Below are 8,065 nucleotides of genomic sequence, written 5' to 3' on the forward strand. Positions count from 1 at the left end.
TTTTTTTATTATTATGATCATCATCATCATCATCATCATCATCATCATCAAAATCATCATGTTTTATTGTATTGTAGTTTGAAATAAATAATCTATTTCACACTGTAGTCTACTGCTGCTGTGTTTGGTGTTTTCTGCATCTATACATCATCATCATCATCATCAACAACAACTACAACAACAACAATAATACACGGCATGTAACTTTTATTTATACATTGAAATAAAATTATTGACATAATATAAATGTAATATAATGTTTAACATAACAAATTTTTATATATATGCAGAAAAAGGTGAAACAATATAAATACAATATATCTATGCAGAAAAGGGTGAAACAATATAAAAAGTGGAAACAATATGAATACAGTATATTATTTAACATAAACAATATAAATACAATATAATGTTTAACACAACAGATTTTAATATCTATGCAGAAAAAGGTGAAACAAATAATGCACGGCATGTTACTTTTATGTATACACATGAAATAGGCATAATAAGAATATAATAGTGTGTAATATAATGTTTAATATTTGTGCTTCGGTCGGGATTCGATCCTACGCTTTGATGGTGTCTCGTTTGTACCGCGTTTGTGCGACTGGGCATGCGCGAAGGCACTAATGCGCATGCGCGAAAACAGAGAAGAACGATGGCGAAGCTTTTCGCAGGGGCCATGCTAATCTTCTCTGTATCGATCCAATTTTAGTATATGTGCTGCCTTAGCAAGCACAGGTTTGGTGCCCAGCTCAAGGCATATATACACCTTGGGTTCCAGCGAGCTATCACCAAGGTGGTAGGGCCCAGTGAGTCATCTCGCCTCTGCATACCTTTGCTTGACACAATGATTGATGCAAAAGCTCAATGAGTTTAGGAATAGGACATCTTAGAGCTTTAGGGTTCACAAATGGCCAATTCCACCATGATGTATGAGAGCATCTACTGAAAGAATGGGGTGAGCAGACTTATGGATGGTACCAAAATACAAGCTCTGAATGGGCTGTGTCCTCCAGATTTTCGAGAAAAAATCGAGTTGGCAGAAAAACGGAAAGTGCTTAGCCGTTTGCGCCACCGTTGCATGCACTCGATGTAACTGGACACGAACTGCAGCAGGAGGAATTAATCCTCTGGAGACTTTGAGGTAGAGGCCCTCTGAGACACGTCGGAAACAAAAACTTAAAGGACTTCACAGATTTTTTTATTTGATTTATTCTTTGATTTTTTCTCTAAATCGGTCTCCTTTCAGCATAGGCGCTGCCTTAACAAGCAAAAAGGCTCAGCTAATTTGAGGCATATGCACACCTGGGGGCCCAGCAAGTCCTCACCAAGGTGGTAGAGCCCAGCGAGCCATTTCACCACTTTAAAAAAAACCTTGTTTATTAGTGTAGCCTGCCTTCCAGAGGATACATATTCACACACTTTGTAATTCATTCACTGGGCTATCATGCATTCAAACTAATCAAGAGTTGTAAACTTTGATGGGTTGCTGTTGTGTATTTTCATTTAGCTGTTCTCATGATTGCTGCATTTATAGACAACTGTGCCTAGGGTCTTGAAGTTCAATCACACCACATGTATGTTTTTCCACATTTTTTTCCACTTGGCATATGTAACTCTTTAGGTATTTACAGCACCGCTGGTCACTGTATGATAAAAATGTGAAAACATCATAAGTAGAAGTTTATTTTAGCTCAAGTTTGCTCTGTGTGAATGTATTGTTCTGTTTCAGTGGTGTTCTGTGACTCAACCTTGAAGGGAAAAGATATTGCCTTTGTGGTCAAACCCTGTTCCTCAACGGCATCTGCTGAAGAAAGGGAGTGGACACACTCGTCGATGGCCCCAGAGTACAAGCATAAAAAAAAGAGTTGGCAGGAAAACTGAGAGTGCGCAATCAGTTTAGGAATAGGACATCTTAGAGCTTTAGGGTTCATAAATTGCCAATTCCACCATGATGTATGAGAGCATCTACTGAAAGAATGGGGTGGGCAGAATTATGGATGGTACCAAAATACAAGCTCTGAATGGGCTGTGTCCTCCAGGTTTTCGAGAAAAAATCGAGTTGGCAGAAAAACGGAAAGTGCTTAGCCGTTTGCGCCACCGTTGCATGCACTCGATGTAACTGGACACGAACTGCAGCAGGAGGAATTAATCCTCTGGAGACTTTGAGGTAGAGGCCCTCTGACACACGTCGGAAACAAAACCTTAAAGGACTTCACAGATTTTTTTATTTGATTTATTCTTTGATTTTTTCTCTAAATCGGTCTCCTTTCAGCATAGGCGCTGCCTTAACAAGCAAAAAGGCTCCGATAATTTGAGGCATATGCAGACCTGGGGGCCCAGCAAGTCCTCACCAAGGTGGTAGAGCCCAGCGAGCCATTTCACCACTTTAAAAAAAACTTGTTTATTAGTGTAGCCTGCCTTCCAGAGGATACATATTCACACACTTTGTAATTCATTCACTGGGCTATCATGCATTCAAACTAATCAAGAGTTGTAAACTTTGATGGGTACCTGTTGTGTATTTTCATTTAGCTGTTCTCATGATTGCTGCATTTATAGACAACTGTGCCTAGGGTCTTGAAGTTCAATCACACCACATGTATGTTTTTCCACATTTACACGTATTCCTACTTGGCATATGTAACTCTTTAGGTATTTACAGCACCGCTGGTCACTGTATGATAAAAATGTGAAAACATCATAACTAGAAGTTTATTTTAGCTCAAGTTTGCTCTGTGTGAATGTATTGTTCTGTTTCAGTGGTGTTCTGTGACTCACCTTGAAGGGAAAAGATATTGCCTTTGTGGTCAAACCCTGTTCCCCAACGGCATCTGCTGAAGAAAGTGAGTGGATACACTTGTCGATGGCCCCAGAGTACAAGCATAAAAAAAAGAATTGGCAGGAAAACTGAGAGTGCGCTATAGACATTGGAGATGCACCAGTTCTTGACACAAGAGAACAAGAATGAAAACAAAGAGTGGCAGGAGGGGATGAATCAAGTCCAGTGAAGCAGGCTTTGATCACAGCTGCAAAAATATGGAGCGCTTCACGGATTTGCGTGTCATCCTTTCGCAGGGGCCATGCTAATCTTCTCTGTATCGATCCAATTTTAGTATATGTGCTGCCTTAGCAAGCACAGGTTTGGTGCCCAGCTCAAGGCATATATGCACCTTAGGTTCCAGCGAGCTATCACCAAGGTGGTAGGGCCCAGCGAGTCATCTCGCCTCTGCATACCTTTGCTTGACACAATGATTGATGCAAAAGCTCAATGAGTTTAGGAATAGGACATCTTAGAGCTTTAGGGTTCACAAATGGCCAATTCCACCATGATGTATGAGAGCATCTACTGAAAGAATGGGGTGAGCAGACTTATGGATGGTACCAAAATACAAGCTCTGAATGGGCTGTGTCCTCCAGATTTTCGAGAAAAAATCGAGTTGGCAGAAAAACGGAAAGTGCTTAGCCGTTTGCGCCACCGTTGCATGCACTCGATGTAACTGGACACGAACTGCAGCAGGAGGAATTAATCCTCTGGAGACTTTGAGGTAGAGGCCCTCTGAGACACGTCGGAAACAAAAACTTAAAGGACTTCACAGATTTTTTTATTTGATTTATTCTTTGATTTTTTCTCTAAATCGGTCTCCTTTCAGCATAGGCGCTGCCTTAACAAGCAAAAAGGCTCAGCTAATTTGAGGCATATGCACACCTGGGGGCCCAGCAAGTCCTCACCAAGGTGGTAGAGCCCAGCGAGCCATTTCACCACTTTAAAAAAACCTTGTTTATTAGTGTAGCCTGCCTTCCAGAGGATACATATTCACACACTTTGTAATTCATTCACTGGGCTATCATGCATTCAAACTAATCAAGAGTTGTAAACTTTGATGGGTTGCTGTTGTGTATTTTCATTTAGCTGTTCTCATGATTGCTGCATTTATAGACAACTGTGCCTAGGGTCTTGAAGTTCAATCACACCACATGTATGTTTTTCCACATTTTTTTCCACTTGGCATATGTAACTCTTTAGGTATTTACAGCACCGCTGGTCACTGTATGATAAAAATGTGAAAACATCATAAGTAGAAGTTTATTTTAGCTCAAGTTTGCTCTGTGTGAATGTATTGTTCTGTTTCAGTGGTGTTCTGTGACTCAACCTTGAAGGGAAAAGATATTGCCTTTGTGGTCAAACCCTGTTCCCCAACGGCATCTGCTGAAGAAAGGGAGTGGACACACTTGTCGATGGCCCCAGAGTACAAGCATAAAAAAAAGAGTTGGCAGGAAAACTTAGAGTGCGCTATAGACATTGGAGATATTGCCTTTGTGGTCAAACCCTGTTCCTCAACGGCATCTGCTGAAGAAAGGGAGTGGACACACTCGTCGATGGCCCCAGAGTACAAGCATAAAAAAAAGAGTTGGCAGGAAAACTGAGAGTGCGCAATCAGTTTAGGAATAGGACATCTTAGAGCTTTAGGGTTCATAAATTGCCAATTCCACCATGATGTATGGGAGCATCTACTGAAAGAATGGGGTGGGCAGAATTATGGATGTACCAAAATACAAGCTCTGAATGGGCTGTGTCCTCCAGGTTTTCGAGAAAAAATCGAGTTGGCAGAAAAACGGAAAGTGCTTAGCCGTTTGCGCCACCGTTGCATGCACTCGATGTAACTGGACACGAACTGCAGCAGGAGGAATTAATCCTCTGGAGACTTTGAGGTAGAGGCCCTCTGACACACGTCGGAAACAAAACCTTAAAGGACTTCACAGATTTTTTTATTTGATTTATTCTTTGATTTTTTCTCTAAATCGGTCTCCTTTCAGCATAGGCGCTGCCTTAACAAGCAAAAAGGCTCCGATAATTTGAGGCATATGCAGACTTGGGGGCCCAGCAAGTCCTCACCAAGGTGGTAGAGCCCAGCGAGCCATTTCACCACTTTAAAAAAAACTTGTTTATTAGTGTAGCCTGCCTTCCAGAGGATACATATTCACACACTTTGTAATTCATTCACTGGGCTATCATGCATTCAAACTAATCAAGAGTTGTAAACTTTGATGGGTTGCTGTTGTGTATTTTCATTTAGCTGTTCTCATGATTGCTGCATTTATAGACAACTGTGCCTAGGGTCTTGAAGTTCAATCACACCACATGTATGTTTTTCCACATTTACACGTATTCCTACTTGGCATATGTAACTCTTTAGGTATTTACAGCACCGCTGGTCACTGTATGATAAAAATGTGAAAACATCATAACTAGAAGTTTATTTTAGCTCAAGTTTGCTCTGTGTGAATGTATTGTTCTGTTTCAGTGGTGTTCTGTGACTCACCTTGAAGGGAAAAGATATTGCCTTTGTGGTCAAACCCTGTTCCCCAACGGCATCTGCTGAAGAAAGTGAGTGGATACACTTGTCGATGGCCCCAGAGTACAAGCATAAAAAAAAGAATTGGCAGGAAAACTGAGAGTGCGCTATAGACATTGGAGATGCACCAGTTCTTGACACAAGAGAACAAGAATGAAAACAAAGAGTGGCAGGAGGGGATGAATCAAGTCCAGTGAAGCAGGCTTTGATCACAGCTGCAAAAATATGGAGCGCTTCACGGATTTGCGTGTCATCCTTTCGCAGGGGCCATGCTAATCTTCTCTGTATCGATCCAATTTTAGTATATGTGCTGCCTTAGCAAGCACAGGTTTGGTGCCCAGCTCAAGGCATATATGCACCTTGGGTTCCAGCGAGCTATCACCAAGGTGGTAGGGCCCAGCGAGTCATCTCGCCTCTGCATACCTTTGCTTGACACAATGATTGATGCAAAAGCTCAATGAGTTTAGGAATAGGACATCTTAGAGCTTTAGGGTTCACAAATGGCCAATTCCACCATGATGTATGAGAGCATCTACTGAAAGAATGGGGTGGGCAGACTTATGGATGGTACCAAAATACAAGCTCTGAATGGGCTGTGTCCTCCAGATTTTCGAGAAAAAATCGAGTTGGCAGAAAAACGGAAAGTGCTTAGCCGTTTGCGCCACCGTTGCATGCACTTCGATGTAACTGGACACGAACTGCAGCAGGAGGAATTAATCCTCTGGAGACTTTGAGGTAGAGGCCCTCTGACACACGTCGGAAACAAAAACTTAAAGGACTTCACAGATTTTTTTATTTGATTTATTCTTTGATTTTTTCTCTAAATCGGTCTCCTTTCAGCATAGGCGCTGCCTTAACAAGCAAAAAGGCTCAGCTAATTTGAGGCATATGCACACCTGGGGGCCCAGCAAGTCCTCACCAAGGTGGTAGAGCCCAGCGAGCCATTTCACCACTTTAAAAAAAACTTGTTTATTAGTGTAGCCTGCCTTCCAGAGGATACATATTCACACACTTTGTAATTCATTCACTGGGCTATCATGCATTCAAACTAATCAAGAGTTGTAAACTTTGATGGGTTGCTGTTGTGTATTTTCATTTAGCTGTTCTCATGATTGCTGCATTTATAGACAACTGTGCCTAGGGTCTTGAAGTTCAATCACACCACATGTATGTTTTTCCACATTTACACGTATTCCTACTTGGCATATGTAACTCTTTAGGTATTTACAGCACCGCTGGTCACTGTATGATAAAAATGTGAAAACATCATAACTAGAAGTTTATTTTAGCTCAAGTTTGCTCTGTGTGAATGTATTGTTCTGTTTCAGTGGTGTTCTGTGACTCACCTTGAAGGGAAAAGATATTGCCTTTGTGGTCAAACCCTGTTCCCCAACGGCATCTGCTGAAGAAAGTGAGTGGATACACTTGTCGATGGCCCCAGAGTACAAGCATAAAAAAAAGAATTGGCAGGAAAACTGAGAGTGCGCTATAGACATTGGAGATGCACCAGTTCTTGACACAAGAGAACAAGAATGAAAACAAAGAGTGGCAGGAGGGGATGAATCAAGTCCAGTGAAGCAGGCTTTGATCACAGCTGCAAAAATATGGAGCGCTTCACGGATTTGCGTGTCATCCTTTCGCAGGGGCCATGCTAATCTTCTCTGTATCGATCCAATTTTAGTATATGTGCTGCCTTAGCAAACACAGGTTTGGTGCCCAGCTCAAGGCATATATGCACCTTGGATTCCAGCGAGCTATCACCAAGGTGGTAGGGCCCAGCGAGTCATCTCGCCTCTGCACACCTTTGCTTGACACAATGATTGATGCAAAAGCTCAATGAGTTTAGGAATAGGACATCTTAGAGCTTTAGGGTTCACAAATGGCCAATTCCACCATGATGTATGAGAGCATCTACTGAAAGAATGGGGTGGGCAGACTTATGGATGGTACCAAAATACAAGCTCTGAATGGGCTGTGTCCTCCAGATTTTCGAGAAAAAATCGAGTTGGCAGAAAAACGGAAAGTGCTTAGCCGTTTGCGCCACCGTTGCATGCACTTCGATGTAACTGGACACGAACTGCAGCAGGAGGAATTAATCCTCTGGAGACTTTGAGGTAGAGGCCCTCTGACACACGTCGGAAACAAAAACTTAAAGGACTTCACAGATTTTTTTATTTGATTTATTCTTTGATTTTTTCTCTAAATCGGTCTCCTTTCAGCATAGGCGCTGCCTTAACAAGCAAAAAGGCTCAGCTAATTTGAGGCATATGCACACCTGGGGGCCCAGCAAGTCCTCACCAAGGTGGTAGAGCCCAGCGAGCCATTTCACCACTTTAAAAAAAACTTGTTTATTAGTGTAGCCTGCCTTCCAGAGGATACATATTCACACACTTTGTAATTCATTCACTGGGCTATCATGCATTCAAACTAATCAAGAGTTGTAAACTTTGATGGGTTGCTGTTGTGTATTTTCATTTAGCTGTTCTCATGATTGCTGCATTTATAGACAACTGTGCCTAGGGTCTTGAAGTTCAATCACACCACATGTATGTTTTTCCACATTTTTTTCCACTTGGCATATGTAACTCTTTAGGTATTTACAGCACCGCTGGTCACTGTATGATACAAATGTGAAAACATCATAAGTAGAAGTTTATTTTAGCTCAAGTTTGCTCTGTGTGAATGTATTGTTCTGTTTCAGTGGT

General features: G+C 41.7%; 3 non-coding genes and 1 pseudogene across 3 annotated transcripts; all 4 read right to left on the bottom strand.

Moving 5' to 3' along the window:
* Window positions 1–641: 641 nt before the first annotated feature.
* On the bottom strand, window positions 642–739 carry LOC143719471 (U6 spliceosomal RNA; annotated as a pseudogene).
* Window positions 740–3,036: 2,297 nt separating this feature from the next.
* LOC143719451 (U6 spliceosomal RNA) lies at window positions 3,037–3,143 on the bottom strand. The gene has a single exon (XR_013196528.1). It is a non-coding gene; the product is annotated as a U6 spliceosomal RNA (small nuclear RNA).
* A 2,436-nt stretch (window positions 3,144–5,579) lies between these two features.
* Window positions 5,580–5,686, bottom strand: LOC143719452 (U6 spliceosomal RNA). The gene has a single exon (XR_013196529.1). It is a non-coding gene; the product is annotated as a U6 spliceosomal RNA (small nuclear RNA).
* Window positions 5,687–6,958: 1,272 nt separating this feature from the next.
* LOC143719454 (U6 spliceosomal RNA) lies at window positions 6,959–7,065 on the bottom strand. Its single transcript, XR_013196531.1, has one exon. It is a non-coding gene; the product is annotated as a U6 spliceosomal RNA (small nuclear RNA).
* Between the last annotated feature and the right edge of the window lie 1,000 nt (window positions 7,066–8,065).

This window comes from Siphateles boraxobius, unplaced genomic scaffold, assembly GCF_051911475.1.
Source record: "Siphateles boraxobius isolate OS27281-9 unplaced genomic scaffold, OSU_SipBor_1 63, whole genome shotgun sequence".
NCBI classification, from domain to species: Eukaryota; Metazoa; Chordata; class Actinopteri; order Cypriniformes; family Leuciscidae; genus Siphateles; species Siphateles boraxobius.